The sequence below is a fragment of the Bufo gargarizans genome, chromosome 2, assembly GCF_014858855.1.
Source record: "Bufo gargarizans isolate SCDJY-AF-19 chromosome 2, ASM1485885v1, whole genome shotgun sequence".
NCBI lineage: Eukaryota > Metazoa > Chordata > Amphibia > Anura > Bufonidae > Bufo > Bufo gargarizans.
Window position 1 is genome coordinate 579,743,696 of NC_058081.1, and position 27,107 is coordinate 579,770,802.

Consider the following 27,107-nt stretch of genomic DNA (forward strand, 5'->3'; position numbering starts at 1 on the left):
GATGCAGGCTTCTCTGCATGGCTTGGGGCTGGAATCGGAGACCTTTCACAATTAGTGGAGGGCAATATAATAAAATCCTTTGAAATGATTCAATCAACTTTTAGGATTCCGAACAGGGCATTTTATAATTACTTAAGAATACGGCTTTTCCTGAACCAGATACTACTATCTCCCCCTAAGATTAACCTAGACCTAATTAATTTGTTCCAGACACCCACATTATCCACCAAGCCTACTAGATTGATATATAATATATTAGGGGATAAGAACACATTTGTCATAACACCCTCAATAATTGCATGGGAAAATGACTTGAACCAAGAATTTACAGAAGAGGAGTGGGTCAAAGCTTTGACATATCTATCTACCACATTTAAATGCACAACGCATTATGAGGCAGGAGTGAAAACACTGCTCCATAGGTATTTTACGCCCTATAGATTAAGTAAATTATACCCGGGCACTCCATTGTGTTGCTGGATACATTGTGGTCGGACGGACACCCTCCTACATGTTCTACATGTTTGGAGTTGTCCCAAACTGCTAACGTATTGGCAGGAGATTTTCACACTAATGTCTGACAACAACGTGGGTGAGGTGAGACCAACACCCGCCTTGGCATTACTTTTTATAAACATTCACCAATTTGCAACTTGGAAGAGGGCACTCATGGGTCACATTCTATTAAGTGCTAAGTTGGAGATCACTCGTCACTGGAAACAAATAAACCCACCGAAAACAGAGGAGGTATATGGAACCCTAAATATGATGTGCCGATACGAGAGTATGATCTCGAATAAGATGATTAATAAGAAGAAAATAGAGAGTATATGGGAACCTTAGAAAAAACATCACAGGTACCAACCTTAATACCCGATACTGGGTATACAGATACAGTCAGGTCCATAAATATTGGGACATCAACACAATTCTAACATTTGTGGCTCTATACACCACAACAATGGATTTGAAATGAAATTAACAAGATGTGCTTTAATTTGAGGGTATTTACATCCAAATCAGGTGAACGGTGCAGGAATTACAACAGTTTGCATATGTGCCTCCCACTTGTTAAGGGACCAAAAGTAATGGGATAATTGGCTTCTCAGCTGTTCCATGGCCAGGTGTGTGTTATTACCTCATTATCCCAATTACAATGAGCAGATAAAAGGTCCAGAGTTCATTTCAAGTGTGCTATTTGCATTTGGAATCTGTTGCTGTCAACTCTCAAGATGAGATCCAAAGAGCTGTCACTATCAGTGAAGCAAGCCATCATTAGGGTGAAAAACAAAACAAAAACATCAGAGAGATAGCAAAAACATTAGCATGAAAAGACGGAACGCACCGGTGAGCTCAGCAACACCAAAAGACCCGGAAGACCACGGAAAACAACTGTGGTCCCTGGTGAAGAAAACACCCTTCACAACAGTTGGCCAGATCAATAACACTCTCCAGGAGGTAGGTGTATGTGTGTCAAAGTCAACAATCAAGAGAAGACTTCACCAGAGTGAATACAGAGGGTTTACCACAAGATGTAAACCATTGGTGAGCCATTGGTGAGCCTCAAAAACAGGAAAAGACATTCTTGAAAAGACGGAACGCACCGGTGAGCTCAGCAACACCAAAAGACCCGGAAGACCACGGAAAACAACTGTGGTGGATGACCGAAGAATTATTTCCCTGGTGAAGAAAACACCCTTCACAACAGTTGGCCAGATCAATAACACTCTCCAGGAGGTAGGTGTATGTGTGTCAAAGTCAACAATCAAGAGAAGACTTCACCAGAGTGAATACAGAGGGTTTACCACAAGATGTAAACCATTGGTGAGCCTCAAAAACAGGAAGGCCAGATTAGAGTTTGCCAAACGACATCTAAAAAAACCTTCACAGTTCTGGAACAACATCCTATGGACAGATGAGACCAATATCAACTTGTACCAGAGTGATGGGAAGAGAAGAGTATGGAGAAGGAAAGGAACTGCTCATGATCCTAAGCATACCACCTCATCAGTGAAGCATGGTGGTGGTAGTGTCATGGCGTGGGCATGTATGGCTGCCAATGGAACTGGTTCTCTTGTATTTAATAATGATGTGACTGCTGACAAAAGCAGCAGGATGAATTCTGAAGTGTTTCGGGCAATATTATCTGCTTGTATTCAGCCAAATGCTTCAGAACTCATTGGACGCTTCACAGTGCAGATGGCCAATGACCCAAAGCATACTGAAAAAGCAACCCAAAAGGTTTTCAAAGGAAAGAAGTGGAATGTTATGCAATGGCCAAGTCAATCACCTGACCTGAATCCGATTGAGCATGCATTTCACTTGCTGAAGACAAAACTGAAGGGAAAATGCCCCAAGAACAAGCAGGAACTGAAGACAGCTGCAGTAGAGGCCTGGCAGAGCATCACCAGGGATGAAACCCAGCGTCTGGTGATGTCTATGCGTTCCAGACTTCAGGCTGTAATTGGCTGCAAAGGATTTGCAGCCAAGTATTAAAAAGTGAAAGTTTGATTTATGATTATTATTATGTCCCATTACTTTTGGTCCCTTAACAAGTGGGAGGCACATATGCAAACTGTTGTAATTCCTACACCGTTCACCTGATTTGGATGTAAATACCCTCAAATGAAAGCTGACAGTCTGCCGTTAAAGCACATCTTGTTAGGCTCCATTCACACGTCCGCAATGTGTTTTGCGGATACACGGAGACACGGATCCGCAAAACACGGAAAGCGGCAATGTGCGTTCCGCATTTTGCGGACCGCACATTGCCGACATAATAGAATATGCCTGTTCTTGTCCACAATTGCGGACAAGAATAGGACATGTTCTATTTTTTTGCGGAAACGGAAGCACGGATGCGGAAGTGCGGATCCGCAAATGTGGATGCGGACAGCACATTCCGTCCCCATAGAGAATGAATGGGTCCGCACCGTTTCCGCTAAATTGCGGAAAGGATGCAGACCCATTTTGCGGACGTGTGAATGGAGCCTTAGTTTCATTTCAAATCCATTGTGGTGGTGTATAGAGCCAAAAAATTTAGAATTGTGTCGATGTCCCAATATTTCTGGACCTGACTATATGTTCTAACATACACACACTGAGACAGCCAGTTGTAGTTGTTAGTTTTTACTGTTATTATTCGTTTATCTGTTACTACACAAATTATCATCAGAATATATTCTGAAAGATATTGCAAATACTCGCGTCGTGTTTGGAAGCATCCAATGCGGATGTCGTGGCGCATAGATCCAGGCAACATGTAAAAAAGTCAACGAATTGGTCGCTCTCATTGAAACCCTAGGAGGTCGACCTTTATACTTAAACATAATGTGAAATATCAAGGTGGCTGCTCAAAAAGATTGAAATGTAAAAGGTATCAAACCTGCAATACTCATATTTTGCTTCTCTTAATGAGAGCACTAAACTAACTTTTTTTTTATTAAATCTCTTTTTATTGAAAGATATGTCAGGATACAAGGAATACATGACATTGTATTGAAGGCAATATGGCAGCCAACATATCCATTTTTAAACAACAATAGTGTATGTTTAAGAGATAATGAAAATCCCATAGGTGGGAGGGGGGGGTAAGCACTAAACTAACTTAAAGACACAATGTCATTGGTTAGACTGGTAATTTTCTGACAGCTCTGAATTGGGATCAACCTTATCAGGGCAGGTGTTCCACTCTCGGTAGGGTCAAACAGGGTTATATTCTTCCTTGGACACCCTATACCCACAGGCAATCCTACAACGATCTGTTTAGGTACACCTGAGACGTCCATTAGGACCATCCAGGGATCGTTTTGAAGGCAGTGAGATCAACCTTATCAGGGCGGGTGTTCCACTCTAGGTAGGGTCAAACAGGGTTATATTCTTCCTTGGACACCCTATACCCACAGGCAATCCTACAACGATCTGTTTAGGTACACCTGAGACGTCCATTAGGACCATCCAGGGATCGTTTTGAAGGCAGTGAGATCAACCTTATCAGGGCGGGTGTTCCACTCTCGGTAGGGTCAAACAGGGTTATATTCTTCCTTGGACACCCTATACCCACAGGCAATCCTACAACTATCTGTTTAGGTACACCTGAGACGTCTATTAGGACCATCCAGGGATCGTTTTGAAGGCAGTGGGATCAACCTTATCAGGGCGGGTGTTCCACTCTAGGTAGGGTCAAGGAGGGACATTGATAGTTTATCCTTGGGGGTATCATGAAAAAATTTAAGTTTTAAGGGAATTTTGTTTGCTACTCTGCGATTTAGTCTATATTCCCTGGCAGTCCATCTATCAGTCTCTGTGGTTCCATAGATTGTGTCATGTTTAGCGGGCGCAGCCTCAGAGGTTTCCATAATGCTTTGTGCAGCTGGAAAATATTCCTAAATTCTTCATGCATTGATCTAGAGCAGGGACCAGCAACCTCCGGCACTCCAGCTGTTCTGAAACTACAAATCCCAAAATCCTGCTTTCATTTCTATAGAAGTTACAAGAACAGCCGAGTAAGTGTGCATGCTGGGAGTTGTAGTTTCACAGCAGCTTGAGTGCAGAAGGTTAGGGATCCCTGATCTAGATCATTGTCGCCACATTGTCCCACATGATGATTCCCTTTGAGTTAGTTGTCAGTGACTGCCATGTATCCTACCATCACCACTGCCCTTGAAGTGGGGAATATTCCTAGGCCCAGGCCTCTACATAAGTTTGGCGCTTTCTCCGACAGACTTAACTTTACACCATCTATTTTCCAAGACAAAAACCAGCAAGGAAAATGATAAATGAGCAGGGCCTGTCAGCCTGCCCACACCATGCCCTCTTTTTACGCCACTTTGGAAAAGTCGTATGAGCAGACAAAAGTCATAGATTTTGCAGCGAAAATGCAGTGCGCCAAAATCTGCGACTTTAATATACCACTGCTGTGGAGTATATCACTTAATAAATGTACCCCTAAGGATATGTTCAGAAATGATGGGCCAAGGTTTTAGCACCGATTCATTCGGTGCTAAAAACTGCGCCAAATCTACACTGAAACCGCCTCCCAATGTTTTCAATGGGAGGCTGTACCACAGTTCATGTGGACGGGGATTTCTGCAGAGAGGAATGTGTTAAACAGAGAGCAGATCCGCACCATACAAAATGAAAACCCACAGCAGAAACTGAAGCGGTGGGATATGGCAGATTTTGACTCAGACAGATTTTGACTCATCCCTGGTCTGAACATACACTTTACTGTTAGGTTCCTCTATAGGTTGCAGGAGATGACACAATAGGACACGTTGTCACCTTATTATTGGAGGATCATTTTAACAAAACGGGATTGTCTACAAAGAAGAACCCGAGAGCAGTAATTACCTTAACTGGTTCCTTATAGAGAGATGGTCCTGAGGTTCAGGTCCATGATGACGCACAAGTTCTAGGGTACAGTTCCTTAGCTTTTTGACTAACAGGTGATTATGGAGGCTTGATGGTGACTAGGCCCAGTATTATAATTCCAGATACTTTATAAGACTGTGGCTATGAAGTTGTAATGGTTCCAGGATCCAAGTTACAGACAGTGCTGTCCTTGGCTGCAGACATTTGTTCCAATGTCCTTGTCCTTGGGGGTGCGACAGTTAAGAGGGTCCAGTCTTGATGAAGCAATGGTTCTTATGTACAGACCCTTGACAGTCAGTGGTTACCACATCCAGGTGCACGACTCTTGGCTCTCTAGAAGGGTCCAGCGTGGTCCAGATAGAACTGCATTGGGAAATGTTTTCACATCAGTTTCCACCACGTGTATAGCTGATGGAGAGATGCAGAATAAGTACAAATCACACATTACATAGTAATATGAGCATTGATAACAGCCTGACTACTACCACTATGCATATTATATCTAATATACAGCACCTCTTCTTCTCTTTGCATATCACAGTGGAGAGGAGCCGTCTATGTCCATATAATACGTCTCATCATTCCTCATCATCGACTATGTATGGAGCATGAGCGCAAATATTATTTCTATGCTGCAAGATCCTGAGGCCCCCTTATTACTGACAGTGACACGACAGCAATAATAGACTCATGTTGTGATAAAAAATCTGGCACAACTCTGCTCCACCTCCCGATCTGCTGCCAAAGTGATCTCACACTAGACAGGCAAATGAGTCACTGTCAATGAGAAGATGGAGACAAGTGCAGAGCACACAACCTGCAAGTGCTTAGTGTCAAGGGGCACAATAAATAGCGTATATAATGTCTGTAAGTAAAAAGGGAGGCCATATTATAGTAGTTATATTCTTTGTCAAATTTCTTTTTATTGAGCAATAACAAAAACGGGTGGAGGGATCCGCCCCCTTACCACCTTTGCACATACAAGGTAGCAGCAACTCACATGAATGCATATACAAAGCAGATGAATGCAACATATACATGCGAACACATGACAATGTACACTGAGTATATCATCTGGAAGTTTACAGTTCTGGTGAAAACCCGCAAATCTTTGTAAAGCTACATTATACATTGTAAGATACCACCTAGTGCTATCAAATGAAGGACTGACTGTGCAAAAGGCGCAGAAAAAACTTTATTCAATAGATATCAGCTAAGTGTAGGTTGTGCAGATCATATCCGTCCCTATGTCCGCTAACTAAGAACAACCTTAGGCAGGTCTAAACCCAAACTAGGATAGGGAAGGAGGGGGGGGGGGGGGGGTGGGGGGGGTGGGGGGAAACGGGGTGTGCAGGCCCCAAATGAGGCCCTCCTGTACACGCATAATAATGACGCTTCTCGTTCAAGTATTCCGATCTAAACCTTGTACTAGCAGGCGTAATCGATGTCGATTGGCATAGCGGTGAGACCCCAGGGGAACACAGGTTATGTCAGGTTATGTCAGGTTAACTTGCCCCACTAATGCTCGGTGAGTCTGTGCCACCCACTCTATTGTTACGAAATGACAACCATGGTCCCCAAACTTTCAAAAACTTCTCGTGTTGTCTGGCCTCCCACCCCGCCAGCTCCTCCAATCTGCATAGCTGATCTACTTTCTGCTCCCAATGTGAGAGTGTCGGTGGGTCTTCGCTGAGCCATCTCTGTGGTATGAGTAGCCTTGCTGCTTGTATCAAATGCGTTGCCAAGTTCCTCTTGGAAGGTGTGAAGGTCAGTGTGGGAAGCCAGAGAAGCACCAGTTCAGGCGATAGCTGAATACAAGCATTCAGTACTTTATTTATCATAGCCGACACCCCGTCCCAATACTGGCGGAGCTTTGGACAGGACCAGAATATGTGTGTTTGTGACCCCGACGCCTCCTTACACCTCCAGCACGTGTCAGACTGACTAAGACCTTTCACAAACAATTGTTTGGGGGTCTGATACCACTGGGTCATCACTTTGTATGAGTGCTCTTGCACTTTCACACATCTTGAGAACCCGTGAGAATGAGCATGTATGCGTAGTATGTCTGTTTCCGAAAATTCTAAGTTGAGCTCAGATGCCCAGGTTTTCAGATACTGTGGGACTCCCATAGAAGGCTGAACATTAAGAGCCAGATATAGCTTAGATATTATTTTACTAGGGGGGGATTTTAAGTGTAGCAACTTCTCAAGCCACGTTGTTTCCGGAGTGGGCACTCTAGAAGCTAATAATGGTTTGCTGACCGAGTTATATTCTATGGTATCCAGGAAGTTGCTAGAATATAAAGTGTGGTTTAGGGGGTGATGAGCAGGGAGAGCACCTGATGCCCCATCTAAGAACTCTGTGACAGTGTAGTTGCGTAGTTTATTCCACACAGGTGATACAGTGTCAGCAGAGGGCCTCACAATAATAGTAGTTATATTCTTGTACATAGAAGCAGTATTATAGTAGTTATATTCTTGTATGTAGGAGCAGTATTATAGTAGCTATATTCTTATACATAGAAGCAGTGTTATAGTAGTTCTATTTCTGTACACAGGAAAATTATAGTATTCTTGTACATAGGAGCAGCATTATAGTAGTTATATTCTTGTACATAGGGAGCAGTGCTATAGTAGTTATATTCTTGCACATAGGAGGCAGTATTATAGTTATATTCTTGTACATAGGAATAGGGATCGACCGATTATCGGTTTTACCGACATTATCGGCCGATATTGAGGATTTTAACTGTTATCGGTATCGGCATTTATTTTGCCGATATTCCGATAACAAATCGGGAACACAGATCGCGCTGCTGACAGCGCTCTCCGTGTTCCCTCTGCAGCACAGGGGAGAAGGAAGCAGTGTCTCCCTCCCCCTGTGCTGCTGCTGCCGCTGCAGCCAATGGGAGAACAGGGAACAAGAGGAGGGGAGGAGCTATGGCCACTGCGCCACCAATGATGTTAACTTACTCATTTATTCAAATTGAACAGGAGGCGGGAGCTGGCTGCAGGATCACATAGCCGGCTCCCGACCTCTGAGCTGTAGCTGCGATCTGCGGTAGTTAACCTCTCAGGTGCCGCGGATCGCAGCTACAGCTCATAGAGGTCGGGAGCCGGCTATGTGATTCTGCAGCCAGCTCCCGCCTCCTGTATATGAATGAATGAGATTTATTTTCATTGGTGGCGCAGTGTGCCCGCGGCCCCCCAACCCCAGTATTAACTAACATTGGTGGTGCAGTGCGCCCGCGGCCCCCACCCCAGTATTAACCACATTGGTGGCGCAGTGCGCCTGCGGTCCCCCCACCCCAGTATTAACTAACATTGGTGGCGCAGTGCGCCCCCCCCTCCCTCCCTATTGATCGTTGGTGGCAGTGGCCACAGGATCCCCTCCTCCTCCGATCGGAGTCCCAGCAGTGTAATGCTGGGGCTCCGATCGGTTACCATGGCAGCCAGGACGCTATTGAAGCCCTGGCTGCCATGATAAGCTCCATGCTGCTGTGTGCACAAAGCACAGAGCAGCAGGGACAGTGTGAGCTCCTATTCACCCTGATAGATCTCTATCAGGGTGAATAGGACAAGGGTTCTAGTCCCTGAGGGGGCTAAAAGTTAGTAAAAAAAACAAAAAAAACCACCAAAATATTAAGTATAAATAAAAAAGAAAGATTTACCAAAAATAAAAAATATACACATTAACAATAAACATTCATTTTCAGCAGGAATTTATTTTTTTTTTTTCAAAAACGAAAATTCACATAATATCGGTATAAATTATCGGCTATCGGCCTAAAAGTTCACAAATTATCGGTATCGGACCTAAAAAATCAATATCGGTCGATCCCTACATAGGAAGCAGTATTATAGTAGTTATATTTTGTACATGGGGCAGTATTATAGTAGTTCTATTCTTGTACATAGGAGGCAGTATTATAGTAGTTATATTCTTGTGCATAGGGGCAGCATTATAGTAGTTATATTCTTGTACATAGGGAGCAGTGCTATAGTAGTTATATTCTTGCACATAGGAGGCAGTATTATAGTTATATTCTTGTACATAGGAAGCAGTATTATAGTAGTTATATTTTGTACATGGGGCAGTATTATAGTAGTTCTATTCTTGTACATAGGAGGCAGTATTATAGTAGTTATATTCTTGTACATAAGAGCAGTATAGTAGCTACTGTATATTTTTGTACATAGATGGGCAGTAGTATAGTAATTACAAATATCCATAAGAGGATGTAAAGAGACCACTTTCATTTTCTACATGGAAATTACTAATTCTAAAGACAAGCTGCTCTTCTTTTTCATTCCTAAAAGCAGAAACATAACTTCCCTGCAGAATGAATTAAGCTCTTCTATTCACTCTTCGCCACAAGATTTGTTCCCCATAATCTGCTGCAGAGTACAGACACTTAGATTCATATTCTGCATTCAGTAAGAAATAATTAGAGGGAAACCACTTCACTTTAGTTTTCCTTCACTATTCTTCAATCACCTCATGTCTTACACTCTTGTTACATACACAGCTGCATTCACAATTCTGCAGATACTTGGAGTCTGTCAGAACTATGGTGACAGACATACCTCTATGGTTTTAGCTGAGATCCATAAAGAAATCACTACACTACTATGGGCAACTGCTACCTTTCTCCACCGAACTATTTTTTATAAATCTCCCTTTATCTTTTAAGACCCATAACAGCAGATCCTGCTCTGTACAGACACTTGAGCCAGCACGGGGCTGTTGGAAATTGCAGGATTTTGAATGCAGCTCTGGGTGTCACTGGAGAACAAGACAAGAAAAACTTTCACACAAGAGAGGTAATTCCAGTGATACATATTTGTAATTCACACATCATGATCTCAGCGATCCAACTGTGCAAATCTTGTGAGTGTAAGAAGAAAAGCATTGCTCTTTAACCCTTTATAGACTAGTCCTATTTTCTTTTTTTATTATTCCTCCCCAAGTTCCAATAGACATAACTTTTTTATTTTTCCGTTCGCATTGCCATATGAGGGCTTATATTTTGCAGGACAAGATGCATTTTCTAATGGCACCATTAAATTTACCATGTTTTGTATTGGAAAACGGGGAAAAATTCTTTGTGAGGTAAAATAACCACCGTTCCTCCAAATTTTGGGGGGTTTTGACATCACGGCGTTCACTGTGCGCTGAAAATGACATCCTTATTCTGCAGCTCAATACGATTACGGTGATACCAAACTTGTATAGTTTTATTTTGTTTTATTACTTAAAAAAAAAATATTTTGAAACAAAATCAAATTTTCTTTGCATTGCCATTTTCTGACAGCCATTACTTTTTTATATTTCGGACTACAGAGCTGTATGAGGGCTTGTTTTTGGCACAACGAATTGTAGTTTTTATTGGTAACATTTTTGTGGTATGTACAACTTTATGATCGTTGTTATTAAATTTTTTGTGTGGGGGGGGGGGTGACCAAAAATGGAAAACCAAGAATGGTTTTTCATTTATTTTTCCATTAGAACGTTCACCGCACAGGAAAATTTTAAAACATTTTAATACTTCAATATAGTTTAATACATGTACAGCATTATGCATTAAGGAGTTAAAGGGGTTGTCTGCAGGCAGCCCCTATGAGTGGAGCATCAGTGCATTTCATGCTCCTATGCTCTCCCTTGCCCTGCGCTGAATTACGAATCATTTTTTTAAAATTATAATTCAATTGTCACAAAAATATAATAATATCGCCAAAAAACTAAGTAGAAAAGTCAGCAAGATGAAAAATTGATAGTAATCGATAGTTCTTACACTTCTGTATGCTATAGATCATCCACATAGATCATGTCGGTTAGAACAGATCCTAGTGGAAATAATATAGAGATAACTATATTATAATAGCACATATACACAGGGAGTGGTAATAGTAAAAGTATCACAGCACACAATTACGTTACTCATATGGAGTCATAAATCAAACAGATAGAAGTGCAAATGGGAATATGTGATTATGATGACGATTATGCTGCTTTAGGCCTCATGCACACGACCGTTGTGTGCATCCGTGGCCGTTGTGCCGGTTTCCTTTTTTTTCGTGGACCCATTGACTTTCAATGGGTCCGTGGAAAAATCGGAAAATGCACCGTTTTGCAGCCGAGACCGTGATCCGTGTTTCCTGTCCGTCAAAAAAAGACCTGTCCTATTTTTTTGACGGACAACGGTTCACGGACCCATTCAAGTCAATGGGTCCGTGAAAGAACACGGATGCACACAAGATTGGCATCCGTGTCCGTGATCCGTGGCCGTAGGTTACTTTCATACAGACGGATCCGAAGATCCGTCTGCATAAAAGCTTTTTCAGAGGTGAGTTTTCACTTCGTGAAAACTCAGATCCGACAGTATATTCTAACACAGAGGCGTTCCTATGGTGATGGGGACGCTTCAGGTTAGAATATACTGAAAAACTGTGTACATGACTGCCCCCTGCTGTACATGACTGCCCCCCCCCCCCCCGCTTTTAACTCATTGCTGGCCAGTGCGGCCACCCCCCTCCCTCCCCTGTAGTTAACTTATTGGTGTCCAGTGGGCCCCCCTCCCTCCCCTGTAGTTAACTCATTGGTGTCCAGTGGGCCCCCTCTCTCTCCCCTGTAGTTAACTCATTGGTGGCCAGTGGGCCCTCTCCCCTCCCTCCCCCTCCTAATTAAAATCGCCCCCCTATCATTGGTGGCAGTGGAGATTACCGATCGGAGTCCCAGTGTAATCGCTGGGGCTCCGATCGGTAACCATGGCAACCGGGATGCTACTGCAGTCCCGGTTGCCATGGTTACTTAGCAATTTGTAGAAGCTAGGGGGAGGGAGGGGAGAGGGCCCACTGGCCACCAACGAGTTATCTACAGCGGAGGGAGGGGGGGGGGGCCCACTGGACACCAATGAGTTAACTACAGGGGAGGGAGGGGGGGGCGGCCGCACTGGCCACCAATGAGTTAAAAACAGGGGGGGGGGGGGGGTCGCAGCAGGGGGCAGTCATGTACATAGTTTTTCAGTATATTCTAACCTGAAGCGTCCCCATCACCATGGGAACGCCTCTGTGTTAGAATATACTGTCGGATCTGAGTTTCACGATCTAGCTCATATCCGACAGTATATTCTAACATAGAGGCGTTCCCATGGTGATGGGGACGCTTCAAGTTAAAATGTTCGGGTGTCCACTTGTGAGCTCCGTTTGAAGGGGCTCACAAGCGGACCGGAACGCTTCCGTCCAGCCCTAATGCATTCTGAGTGGACGCGGATCCGCTCAGAATGCATCAGTCTGGCAGCGTTCAGCCTCCGCTCCGCTCAGCAGGCGGACACCTGAACGCTGCTTGCAGCGTTCGGGTGTCCGCCTGGCCGTGCGGAGGCGCGCGGATCCGTCCAGACTTACAATGTAAGTCAATGGGGACGGATCCGTTTGAAGATGACACACTATGGCTCAATCTTCAAACGGATCCGTCCCCCATTGACTTTACATTGAAAGTCTGGACGGATCCGTCTGAAGCTATTTTCACACAGAAATATTTTAACAATATAATGCAGACGGATCCGTACTGAACGGAGCCACCGTCTGCATTTATATGAGCGGATCCGTCTGAGACTCCTGACTTTACATTGAAAGTCAATGGGGACGGATCCGTTTGCAATTGCACCATATTGTGTCAATGTCAAACGGATCCGTCCCCATTGACTTGCATTGTAATTCAGGACGGATCCGTTTGGCTCCGCACGGCCAGGCGGACACCAAAACGACTTTTTTTCATGTCCGTGGATCCTCCAAAAATCAAGGAAGACCCACGGACGAAAAAACGGTCACGGATCACGGACCTATGGACCCCGTTTTTGCGGACCGTGAAAAAATACTGTCGTGTGCATGAGGCCTATAGCATACAGAGATAGGAGTATTGTTATATAAGTGTAAAGCCTCATTCACACATCAGTGATTTCCATCTGCCATGTGAGCCAAAACCAGGATTGGAGCCTCCGCAGACATAAGGTATAAGGGAAAGATCTGCTCCTGTTCTGTGTTTAGAGCCGCACCTGGTTCTGGCTCAAAATCACTGACCAAACACTCACGTGTGGATGAGGCATAAGAACTATCGATGACATTGACCCAAGTTATTTTTTAGTATCTATTTTCCATCTTGCTGACTTCTCCCCTTTTTTTTGACATATGAATTGAATTATAATAAATATATATATATATATATATATATATATATATATTATTTGATAAAAAAATAAATTCTTTGTGAGTTCCATGATTCTTCCTTTTTCATGAGGTTATTATAAGTTGTTTACATTTATATTAGTGGCAGAACGCCTTTAAACCCTTGGATACCGAAGGTTTTTTCATTTTTGTGTTTTCATTTTTCTTTCCCGTTTTCCCAGAGCCATGACTTAATTTTTCCGTTCCCATAGCCGTACGAGGGCTTGTTCTTTTAGGGATAAGTTGTACTTTTTAATGCCACCATTTAATATGGGATACAATGTAGTGGGAAGAGGGAAAACATTCCAAATGGGGTGAAATTAGGAAAAAATACTTAATTAAGCCACAGGTTTTGGGGTTTTGTCCCTGCAGCGTTCTCTATGCGGAAAAATTTACCTGTACCCTTCATTCTCTGGGAATACGGATGTACTCAATGTTTTAATGACAATATATATATAAATTTATTATCTTAAAATTACATAATGAAGACTCATCATAAACGTCATGCAGCTACCCAACCAAGCTACCCACCTGAGTCCTTGACATGTTTGTCTCAGCCAAGGGAATAAGCCGCTAATTGTCCAAGTGGGAACCAAAGGATCAGACAGCTTAATACAACTTTATAGCTGGCCATACACATTAGATAGAAGTTGGTTGACGGCTGAACAGCAGTTTAACAATCAATCATCTGGTGAACGAGCATTTCACAGACACAGCCATACACATCTTAGTCCATACTGGCCATTACAGTTGTTCAAATTGCCCATATACAGTTGAAACCAGAAGTTTACATACACTATATAAAAATACACATATGCATGTTTTTCTCAATATCTGACATGAAATCAGAATAAACCTTTCCTGTTTTTGGTCAATTAGGATTAGGGTACTTTCACAATTGCGGCAGAGGATTCCGGCATTGCCGTTTTGCCAGAACACTTAATGCCAGATCCGGCACTAATACACTTCAATGTAAATTAATGCCGAATCCGGCATTCCGGCAAGTGATCAGTATTTTTGGCCGCAGATAAAACTGCAGCATGCTGCGGTATTTTCTCCGCCCAAAGAACTGATGCATCCTGAACGGAATGCTCTCCATTCAGAATGCATTAGGATAAGGCTACATGCACATGACCGTATGTGTTTTGCGGAACGCATACACGTGGGACGCCGTCCAGAGAAAGGCCCGTCCGACTCAGGAGAACACACGGGAACATCCACTCCAGCATCAGCGACAGTCTCTTCAAAGAGAAAGGAGACCAGTGAGAAACAAGACACAGAGCAGACATCAAGAAAGGTAACACAGGCCAGTACATTGAATTCGGGTGGGACGCCGCCCGATCCTGGCCTGTCATCTATACCCCAATTTTTTGTACAACACGATGGTCTGTGTATTTTGTTGATTTTTTCATCCATGACCGGCTAGCACCATCTGCTCTAGACCGCAGCACCATTCCCCTTAGCCCTAATGCACACGGTCGTTGTTGTGTCCCGTGTCCGTTGTTCCGTTTTCCGTGATTTTCTGCGGACCCATTGACTTTCAATGGGTCCATGGGAAATTTGTAAAATGCACTGTTTGTCATCCGCGTCCGTGATCCGTGTTTCCAGTCTGAGAAAAAAATAAGACCTGTCCTATTTTTTTCACGGACAACGGTTCGCGGACCCATTCAAGTCAATGGGTCCGTGAAAAAACACGGATGCACACAAGATTGTCATCCGCGTCCGCGCGTTTTTTTTCTATCATTTGCATGGCAAACTAAACTTAAGATTTTTTTTTAACTTTCCTTCATATTTGGAGATCCTCCAAAAATAAAGGAAGACACATGGAAACAAAAACGGACACGGATCACGGAACAACGGAACCCCTTTTTGCGGACCGCAAAAAAATACTGTTGTGTGTATGAGGCCTTACTGTGTAGCTGTCTGTTGAACGAACCCACCGGGAGGAGTCTTTGGCTAATAACAGTGACTGCAACAAAGTAGCCAGGAAAGCACTACACACTAACAGCTTTAGGCCAAATGCACACGGCCGTGTTTCACGGCCGTGAGCGGTCCGTGGAACCACGGGCTGGATCCCTGCTGAGAGCAGGAGAGCACGGAGTCATTGGTTGCTATGACGTCGGGCGCTCCCTGCTGCCGCCGCAATACAGTAATACACTGGTATGATCTACACCAGTGCATCACAGTACTGTGGTGGCGGCAGCAGGGAACGCACAGCGTCATAGCAACCAATGACTCCGTGCTCTCCTGCTCTCAGCAGGGATCCAGCCCGTAGTTCCACGGACCGCTCACGGCCGTGTGCATTCGGCCTTATCCTGTGATCTTTAAGAACATTATTAACTGTCATCTACAGTATATCAGTATTTTGAGCCACTCCTCACGGTTGCTACAGAGCCGAGAACACCCACAAAGGGTCACCTTACCCGTATTTTATTTTTATTATATAATACAATTTTTTTTTATTATATAATACAATTTTTATTACTATATAATACATTTTCTATTATATTATCCCTTCACCTCCATCATTCTTTGAGATTTTCAGTTCTCATTGGACACTTTGGACTGACCCTCACTAGATCTTTTTTATCAATTATTTTTAGTACTAATAAATCCAGCTTTTTCCTATATTTGAGTGCTGGTCTATACTTTGATTTGCATTATACTCCTTCTGACTGGGTGAGTCAGACCAGATCCAGAGCACCTCTCATATTGCAACACTAGGTGAGCCACCCCTTCCACACAGTCCCGACCATAGGACATGTTTCCAAAAATGTAGGTCTTTGTTCCTGTGTGCATTTGCAAACATTAATCTGGCTTTTTTATGTTTCTTTTGGAGTAATGACTTCCTGGCAGAGTGGCCTTTCAGCCCATGTTGATACAGTACTCGTTTCACTGTTGATGTTGACACAGGCTTACCAGCTTCCACCATCATCTTCACAAGGTCTTTTGCTTTTGTTCTTGGGTTGATAAGCACATGTTTTGGCAACATTTTTTTTTATAATGTTCATCTGACAGGTTAGATCATGTGCTATTTTTATAGAGCAGGTTGTTACAGACGCGACAATACCAAATATAATTTTTGGTTGTTTGTTTCAGTTTTACATAATAAAGCATATTTGAAAAAAATAATTTTTTTAGTGTCTCCATATTCTGAAAGCCATAGTTTATTTTTTGGGCAACTGTCTTATGTAGGGGCTCATTTTTTTCAGTATGATATGACGGTTTGATTGGTACTATTTTAGGGTGCATATGACTTTTTGATCGCTTGGTATTACACTTTTTTACGATGTTCATCTGAGGGGTTAGGTCATGTGATATTTTTATACAGCAGGTTGTTACGGATCCGGCAATACCTAATATGTATACTTTTTTTTATTTATTTAAGTATTACAGAATAAATGCATTTTTGAAACAAAGAAAATCATATTTTAGTGTGTCCATATTCTGAGTGCCATAGCTTGTTTATTTTTTGGGCGATTGTCTTAGGTAGGATCTCATTTTTTGCGGGATCAGATAACGGTTTGATTGGTACATTTTGGGGTGTGTATGACTTTTTCGCTTGGTATTACACTTTTTGTGATGTAAGGTGACAAAAAAATGTGTTTTTTTACACCATTTCAATTTTTTTACGGTGTTCACCTGAGGTCATGTGATATTTTATTAGACCTGGTTGTTACGGACACGGCGATACTTTAAAAAAAAATTTTTTTACTTTCAACACAACAAACACATTTTTGAAACAAAAAAAACATGTTTTAATATCTCCATATTCTGAGAGCAATAGTTTTTATATTTTTTGCCTGATTCACGGTCAGCTTTGACTGCTGTATTTAAGGGGTTAATACGCTGGCATCGGTGTCTTCACCGCTGCCGGGTCTGTGCCGCTGATCGGGCGCACCCGCCCGATCAGCCCGCGGTACATGTATGTCACTGGTCCTTAAGTCACGTCCAGCTGTGACATACATGTACGGCAAGAGTCCTTAGAGGGTTAAAGCATAGTAATCTTAATGTATGTAAACTTTTGACATTGCAGAAAGTAATAAAAATGCCTTAAAAAATTCTCTCTCTCATTATTCTAGCATTTGGCAAATAATAATAATAATTATAGTAATCCTAATTGACCAAAAACAGGAAAGGTTTATTCCGATTTCATGTCAGATATTAAGAAAAACATGCATATGTGTCTTTTTATATAATGTATGTAAACTTCTCATTTCAACTGTACGTTCAATGAAACCGGGAGGTGGATGAAAGATCTTTATGGGAACGTTCTTTTAAAGAAAGATCTTTTGTTTATGAACAATCTTACCTTGAACGAAAGATCTTCTGTTCCATTATCGGACGAAAATATAAAATACGAACGATTTTTTTTTTTTATCAATGTCATCCGTCGGCTAAAACATTCGTTCGTTCAACTGACAAACGTTCTTTTTGGTTGAAAATGTCAGTTTTGATCAACTTTAGACTAATGTGTATGGCCGCCTTAAAGCTAGCCATACACATTATAAATAATGTATTTGGAGAGCTTCCGACTCTCTCCCAACAGATGACGTCGGGAGTGACAAGGATCGGGTGAAATCAATATTTTCGCCTGATTCTTTTGTTCTCCAGGTAGATAAGTTCCTGCCAGAACTGTCTGGCAGTGGTTTTCTCCCCTCTCCACGTTGCATACACAGACAACTTCTGCCGAGCCCAACCTGTATGGGGAAGACGGGAGCTGTCGGACGATCTACTAGAGTCCCAAAGTTACGGTGCTGAGGCGGGAGGAGTTGTGACACGTGTAGCAGTTGCTTTGCCATAATGCTGGGACAATGTACTAAGAATTCAGGTAGGGCTGTAATCTCCTGTACGCCTAATATAGTGACCTTTTCACACATCTTGAGAAATACTTGATAACGATCTGAAGAGGTTTTCAACCGTAAACAATATTTGCCTTCTGTTATTTCAGCAGAGGCCCATTACACAATGACATTCTGGCATTGGGTTAATTCCTGCACAATAATAAGCTGCAGGCTTCAGTTATTTCTGATCTGATGAAAATGCTGCCATCTCTGTACGCCAAGACGACTTGTTGCTGGGAATCAGCTTTTCTCTAGAACAATGTGGATAAGAGGGAGAGTGCTGCAGAGGCAGGAGAGAATGAGGGCAATCCTGTGTATGCGTCCCCTCTTTAATTCATGTCCTCTAATGTAAAAAATAGACATCTAAAATTCTGAATGCATACTGATATATAAGGGACCGCCATGGGGTCTACATTAAGTCCTGCATACTAAACATCCAAGCAATGTACAATGTGGACCCTCGATGGCCATCTTAATTGCCTCCTATGTCAATAACATCTAAGGCAGAGATCAGCAACCTTCGGCACGCCAGCTGCTGCAAAACTACAACTCCCAGCATGTAAACTTACCCGGCTGTTCTTGTAACTCCCTCAGAGGTGAAAGTAGGATTCTGGGAGTTGCATTTTTAGAACAGCTCCAATGCTGGAGGTTGCTGATCCCTGTTCTAGGGGTACAACCATATACAGCCAGATCCTAAGTAATGAGTACAGTTACCCCAATGGCAGCACCTCAAAGAGGACCACTCATCAATTTTACACATGAAATCTGTGTACACTGCTAAATTCCTGCTGGCCCCGATTACTGTGCTCTCTGGCCATGCTTCCACCCGAAGTCTCTGATGAAGGCTTCACTGCGTGGTCTCAGGAAATATGTTAGCACAATACTACAGAGGTCCTGTCACGTCTCCTGAATTTTTGTAATTCCTTGCATTCCCCATGTATTAACAATTCTGGAGCATGTATTGTTATGAATGTATGTTGTGCCTTTCGTCTATTTTCCCTATTAGAAATTTATGAACAAAGGTTCAACCGCGGTAGAGGGGATGTCAATGCACAGTCTGGCACTGGCAGCATTGATTGGATAGTGTCAGACTCTGCAGGGACACCCCCCAACTGATAACACCCAATTGTACTTTTATTCAGAAACTTCTAGTAGGGATAATAGAGGAATAGCACAACATATCTTTATAACAAAAGTTGTTCCAGAATTGTTAATATATTGGGAATGCAATTAGTTCCTAAAAAGACATGTCAGGAGAGGTGACAGGTCCTCTTTTAGCGGTATACACAGATTTCATTTGTAGAACTGATGACAGGTCCTCCTTAAGGCTCCTTTCAGACGAGTGAGTCTCACACAACGGACTCCCAGCGTGAGTATGCGGCCGCACCCGGTCTGACCTCTCAGCACTGACAGCATCGCATAGCATTATATTGATTTATGATGCTATGTAACACTTACAGGTCTGGAATGTATTGGATAACACTGACACAGTGCTGTCAGTTTTATCCAATACATTACAGAACTCTAAGGGTTACATAGCATCATAAATCAATATAATGCTATAGGACCCAGTCAGTGCTGGGAGGTCAGGACGGAAGCTGCCGCATACTCACACTGCAAGTCTGATGCATGGGAGTCGCTCGTGTGAAAGGGGCATAAATGTCCCCTATGCATACAGTCCCTGGGGGCACACCGAAACAGCCAATTCATGCAATGTAAACTGACTGTAACAATGTTCCTATAATTACCATCTGGTATACTTTTTTATACTTTACCTCTTTGCGGTAACCATAAATATAACTACCGCAATTTACGTTTTGTCCACCGGAGGTCAGCACAACAGGAGCACAATTTATAACAGGGATCAGCAACCTTCAGCACTCCAGCTGCTGTTAAACTACAACTCCCAGCATGCACACTTATTCTGCTGTTCTTGTGACTCCCATAGAAGTGAAAGGAGGATTCTGGGAGTTTCAGAACAGCTGGCGAGCCAGAAAAAAATATTACAGTTCTGCAAAATAGTGATCCAGTGATAATGCATGAGCTTATATTTCTAATTTACCACTGATCTGTGTAATTCTGCGACAATAACCCCCACCAGTCCAGCAATCATTCACATGGGGCCGGATTCGAAATAACACAAGGCTACCGCAGCGGCTGTGGAGGGGCTCAGCCCTATTATCTGCCCTTAGTGTCTGAAGTCTATTACCGGCCCTGGAAACAGACTCCATTGTCTGATTTCCTGAGAGAATAACATCAGGCTGCGCTCGGCCAAGGAAGGAAAATCCAGAACAAAAGATGGAGAAAAGTTATCAGACGAGCCTTGAGAAGCAATAGAAACCAGAGGAAGAGCCAATAAGCGCTGCGAGATATGGAAGCCCTGCGCCTTCACACCAGCCGGCAAATGTCCAAGGCCATGAATGTCAAAAGAATGGAGGTGACATGAGGCCACAGATGCAGAAAAATGCAACTAGTGACAAGACCAAAAATAGTCAATTTATAATCTTTCATGCAGTGTAAAGAATAGTAGTTTTCAATCTAGTTGTCATGGCTACTACCAAAGTTCTCTATACACATAAACATGTAAATACACGTTATCCTTTAGTATAGGGATCTTTGACCTATGGCTCTCTAGCTGTGTTAGGGATCGACCGATATTGATTTTTTAGGGCCGATACTGATAATTTGTGAACTTTCAGGCCGATAGACGATAATTTATACCGATATTCTGTGAATTTTTATTTAAAAAAAAAAAAATCCTACACAAATCTGCTGAAAATGAATATGTTTATTGTTAATGTGTAGGTATTTTTTTTTTTGTTAATCTTTCTTTTTTCATTTATACTTAATATATATATTTTTTTTAACTAACTTTTAGCCCCCTTAGGGACTAGAACCCTTGTCCTATTCACCCTGATAGATCTCTATCAGGGTGAATAGGACCTCACACTGTCCCTGCTGTTCTGTGCTTTGGGTGGGGAGGTGCACTGCACCACCAATGTGTTTAATACTGGAGTGGAGGTGGGGGGCGCACTGCGCCACCAATGATTAATACTGGGGGGCTTGGGGGGGCGCACTGCGCCACCAATGAAGATAAATCTCTCATTTATTCAAATACAGGAGGCGGGAGCTGGCTGCAGAACCACATAGCCGCCTCCCAACCTCTATGAGCGGTAGCTGCGATCCGTGGCACCGGAGGGGTTAACTACCGCGGATCGCAGCTACAGCTCATAGAGGTCGGGAGACGGCTATGTGGTTCTGCAGCTCCCGCCTCCTGTTCAATTTGAATGAATGAGCAAGTTAACATCATTGGTGGCGCAGTGGCCACAGCCCCTCCCCTTCTCTTCTTATCTGTCTCTTCATTGGCGGCAGCAGCAGCAGCACAGGGGGAGGGAGACACTGCTTCCTTCTCCCCCCCCCCCCCCCCCCCCGTGCTGCTGAGGGAACACGGAGAGCGCTGTCAGCAGCGCGATCTGTGTTTCCCATACGTTATCGGAATATCGGCAAAATAGATGCCGATACCGGTCAAAATCCTGAATATCGGCCGATAATATCGGTAAAACAGATAATCGGTCGATCCCTAGCTGTGATATTACAAGTCCCTTCACATGCAGAACCCCAGAAAAGGGTACTTGCAAAATAGTTTATTGTCATTAAAGGGAACCTGTCATCAACTTTATGCTGATCTCACTGAGGGCATCATAAAATAGTGACAGAAATGCTGATGTCAGCGGTGTGTCACTCATCAGCTAAATGTAAGTGGTTGCTGAGAACCAGCATCATAATCATTGCAGCCCAGGCCTTGAAAAGAGTCAAATCTACCTGAGAACAGTCCTGGTTATTATAATCTCCTGCTCTGCTGTCCATCTGCTGATGATTGGCAGTTCTCTCCTAGAGAGAAAGGGAGAAAACTAGGTAGAAGACTGTCAGTCATCAGCAGGTGGGCGAGGAGAGCAGGAATTCATGAATAACCAGGACTCTTCTCGGGTGGCTGTGACTCTTTTCCAGGCCCAGTCTGCAATGATTGTGATGTTGGTTCTCGGCAACCACTTACTTTTAACTTATAAATGACAGACCGCTGAAATCAACTCACCTGTCTCTACTTTATAATACCGTTAGTATGGGCAGCATAAAGATGATGACCGGTTCCCTTTAATGTTATTTTGTTCTATGTAATGTTCAGATGTATCGTATTGTATTGCATAGTTAAATATGAATAAGTTAGGTTTAACTATCCTGACTCTGCCCATGTAGGAGGCTAGGCAATGGACCTAGGTCTGCCCCTAGTTTGGTGATTCTACTGTTAGCTGAGGAGCTACATGTGCTTGCTCCTTGGAGAAACTAGTCCTGAGTCCCAGAGAATCACTATCTCTGAGATATTTACAGCAAGAAATCCATCTCTACCTTACAGTACTTGCAGCACGCCAGACCTGCAGGGTATTGAAGAAGTGAGGTCACGGTTATGGGCAATCGAGGGTTACTCACTGTTTGGAGGAGAACCCTGGGCAGGCATGCGACAGTGAAGGAGAGGTAGACACAAGTTCCTCTGGGGCACACTCTGGGTGTAGGGACCAGGCCTGATGGTGGATGAGGTGCCCTGGATGTTGCAGGTGTTTTGAGTGCCTGGGGCAAGGTCCCTTTAAGGATCGTGACGCCAGTGCCTGTAACGGTGGCACACCGATGGATAGCAGTAGTAATTGAGGCACACAGGTGGTATGGTGAACCAAACGTTGCTTTACTTGGTAACAGTCCAAACTTTATACAGACAGTTGGTTATGCAGTCCCTTATAACAATATTCCACAAGCAGGCTTAACTCAATACTGGCAGGTAAAATTCTTGCAAGATACTTGGAGGATAAACAGTTAATGCTTCACAGACCAGGCTGCACTATCTCCACAGCTATTCTGGCTGGCTGGATCCCAAGGCCCGGATACCTAAATGCTGGCTTTAATCCTTGGTAATAAATCTTCCTCCCGTATTGACCCTTGCTTCTATTTTGTAGTACCTCTGCCCATCAGCTTACTTATCTGAGCTGGTTGTACTGGCTTTGCTGGGTTGTAGGTGGCTGCAGATTTCTCCCAGGAGGTAACTTCTTCTGCTGGGGTGCTTCTTCTGAGCTAAGCTTAGACTCAGGAGCTTCAGGCTGACTAGGTTACACTTCTAGCCACCTGGACTGAACTAACTCTCCCTTGTCTGGGCCTACCTATATATACTTAGGGTTCTCTAGCTCCCTCTAACGTCTGGGAGGCTGAACTACACCCTAACAGGCCTGACACCAGATAATATAGGGAAATGAACATTTAACATCACATTAACCTCCTCCCGTCACACTAACGCCGAAAGGCGTCAATGCTGCGGCGCTCCCAGGTCACACTAACGCCGATTGGCGTCATCTCGCGTGAGCCGAGATTTCCTGTGAACGCGCGCTCACAGGAGCGCGCGTTCACAGGATTGCGCAGTTCACAAGTTCATCTGCAGCCTGCCGGCCGCGATCATTGGCTGGCAGGCTGTGGATTTTTGAATCGTCCAATGAAATGGTTATGTCAGACGCTATTTTGAAAATAGCGTCTGATATAACTCCTGCCTGGTCCTCTGGTGGTCCCTTTTGCTTGGATCGACCACCAGAGGATACAGGCAGCTCAGTAAGTAGCACCAAACACCACACTACACATTAGATATTACCCTGTCATTTATTTAACCCCTTATTTAGCTCCTGATCACCCATATTAGACACCCTGATCACCCCCTTATCCACCCCCCTGTCATTGATCACCCCCCCTGTTAGGGTCCCTTATCACCGCCAGGTAGTTAGCTACTTGTTAGGTAGTTAGCGCCCACCGCACCGCACCGCAGTCACCGATTAGTCGCTGATTAGCGTCATCGCTGTCGCTAATCAGCACTAGTACTATATAGTATCTGTAAGTGATCAATACTGATCGCAATCAGATCTATATAAGTACATTAGGGTCACCTTAGGTTCTACAAAAAACGCAGTGTTCGCCCGATCAGGCCTGATCTTGTGCGCACACTTGCGTTCAGTCCGCCCCACCGCAGTGACAGAATTTTTTTTTTTCTGATCACTGCAAAAACCGTAAAATCGCTGCGCCGCTATAAAAGATCACTTTTGAGCTTTTTGGATCTTTATTAGCGATCGCAGCTTTACTTCGCAAGCACTCCTTTTTACTAAGCATGTTTGCTCTTTTTCCTGGGTAGTCTCAGAGGAATACCCCCTAAATTTAGTGAACCCAAAATGTCAAACAAGGGGTATTCCGCTGAAGAGGCCTACAGGATTCTGACCGTGATGGATGAAAGCGATGGGGACGCCTTATCCGCTGAATCCAGTGGTTCAGAATATGAACCTGTAGACAGCAGTGGCACTCTAACGGCTAGTGAGGATGACGAGGTAGAGGTCCCTGCTACGGCCAGACGTACCCGATCCCATGTAAGAGTTCTGCCTACCCTGCATGATGATCCTCATTTGCAGCAGAGTGGTGCTAGCGCTGATCTTGTTTATGGTGCGGCATACACCAGCAGCGCAGCACAGCCTGGACCTTCTACCAGCACTGCCGTAGTCCCTGGTGAAGTGGCGAGCACCAGAAGGGCAGTTCCAGCTGGTACGGTGGCACGTGCAATAACTCCCCCGTCACAGCCACCGCGTTCACAGGTCCGTAGAACCCTTAGTCTCCCAGAGGTGCTGGCAAATCCTAATTGGCAATCCCCTGATTCCGCCGCACCCGTATTGCCCCCTTTCACCGCCCAGTCTGGAGTTCGCGTGGAGACGGCTCATTTAGGATCGGCCCTTCAGTTTTTTGAGCTGTTCTTCACCGCGGATCTCTATGACCTAGTTGTGGCTGAAACCAACCGCTACGCCACACAGTTTATTACCGCCAATCCGGAAAGCTACTATGCCCAGCCTTTCCGGTGGAAACCAGTCACTGTTTCCGAGTTAAAAAATTTTTTGGGCCTTATCCTCAGCATGGGTCTAACAAAAAAAAATGTATTGCGGTCATATTGGTCTAAAGACCCAATACATTTCATGCCCATGTTCTCTGCTGCAATGTCTAGGGCACGTTTTGAGGTGCTTTATGCATATGTGCTTTATGCATTTCGCGGACAATAGCACCTGTCATCCAAGAGGCCACCCTGCTTATGACCGGCTCCACAAAATTCGGCCCCTCATAGACCATTTGTCATCCAGATTTGCAGATGCGTATACCCCTAATCAAAACATCTGCATAGACGAGTCCCTAGTACATTTTACCGGGCGCCTTGGCATAAAACAGTACATCCCCAGCAAGCGCGCCCGGTATGGGGTCAAACTGTATAAGCTCTGTGAAAGGGCCACAGGCTATACATATCGTTTTAGGGTCTATGAGGGAAAAGACTCAAAACTGGAGCCGGTCGGATGTCCTGACTACCTGGGGAGCAGTGGCAAGATTGTCTGGGACTTGGTGTCACCCTTATTCCACAAGGGGTACCACTTATACGTGGACAATTTTTACTCAAGCGTGGCCCTCTTTCGGCACTTACATATAGTCGGAATTCAATGCTGTGGTACCGCGCGACCTAGTCGCCGGGGCTTCCCCCAACGGCTCGTTAGTACCCGACTTGCACGGGGGGAGAGGGCTGCCTTGTGTGACCAAGAACTGCTCGCGGTGAAGTGGAGGGACAAGAGGGACGTTTACCTTCTGTCCACCATTCACGCAGACACGACTGTCCAAATTGAACGGGCAACTGGAGTCATTGTGAAACCCCTCTCTGTCCACGACTATAACCTTCACATGGGAGGGGTGGACTTCAATGACCAGATGTTGGCTCCCTATTTAGTTTCCCGCAGAACCAGACGCTGGTATAAGAAGGTGTCTGTTTATTTGATCCAATTGGCGATGTACAATAGTTTTGTTCTCTACAGTAAGGCTGGGAGAACAGGATCCTTCCTAAAATTCCAGGAAGAGATCATTTCGGAAATCCTGTATCCAGGAGGGTCCGTGCCCCAAGGCCCTGATGTAGTGAGCCGGCTACATGGCAGACACTTCCCGTCTGTCTATCCTGGTACCCCAACTCAACGTTCCACAAGAAAAAGATGTCGTGACTGTAGCAGGGGTGGAATAAGGCGTGACACCACCTTTTTTTGTCCTGACTGTCCTGACCAGCCTGCCCTATGCATAGGGGAGTGTTTCCGCAAGTTCCACACTCAGGTACACTATTAGCATAGGGATTGCGTACACAGGACAGGCACACAGGGGTCTTAGGGCCCTTTCACACAGAGCTGCCACAAACCTCTCCTTTCACCTGGGACAAAGTGCATAATGCACTTCGCCACATGTTTGGGCGATTTGCGCTTTGCACATTGTCCCATGGGGAAGGAGAGGTTTGTCCAATAAAGGTAAAAAAAAAATTAAAAAAAATAAATAAAAAATCACCGGTAAGCAAAAAAGTTATTGTTCTGTTTCAAAAGTTTAGAAAAGTTAATGTTCTCTAAAGTTAATGTTAATAAAATTATTGCGTTGCGGCCTGGTTTTTTCTTTTTTGTTTTTTTACCTTCCAGGTGGACCAAGCGATCAAGCAGCTGCAGCACTGATGTGCATTCTGACAGAAGCATTGCGCTGCTGTCAGATTACACGCAAGTCGGTGTATGCGGCGCTGCAAGACGAGATTTCTACT

At 44.0% G+C, this 27,107-nt stretch overlaps 1 protein-coding gene across 7 annotated transcripts in view; it reads right to left on the reverse strand.

The window, feature by feature from the left end:
- Window positions 1-27,107, reverse strand: part of LOC122928681 (CMP-N-acetylneuraminate-beta-galactosamide-alpha-2,3-sialyltransferase 4-like) — a 200,168-nt gene that overhangs the window by 144,238 nt on the left and 28,823 nt on the right. For 5 of the 7 annotated variants that reach the window (XM_044281778.1, XM_044281771.1, XM_044281776.1 and 2 more), the window contains exon 2: window positions 5,353-5,781. The exons of 1 other annotated variant lie outside the window; for it this stretch is intronic. The gene's annotated coding sequence lies outside the window, so the exon portion shown is untranslated. Of the gene's footprint in view, window positions 1-5,352; window positions 5,782-5,889; window positions 5,988-27,107 lie in introns of those variants that run through there. One more of the 7 variants, XM_044281773.1, reaches the window with a different exon arrangement.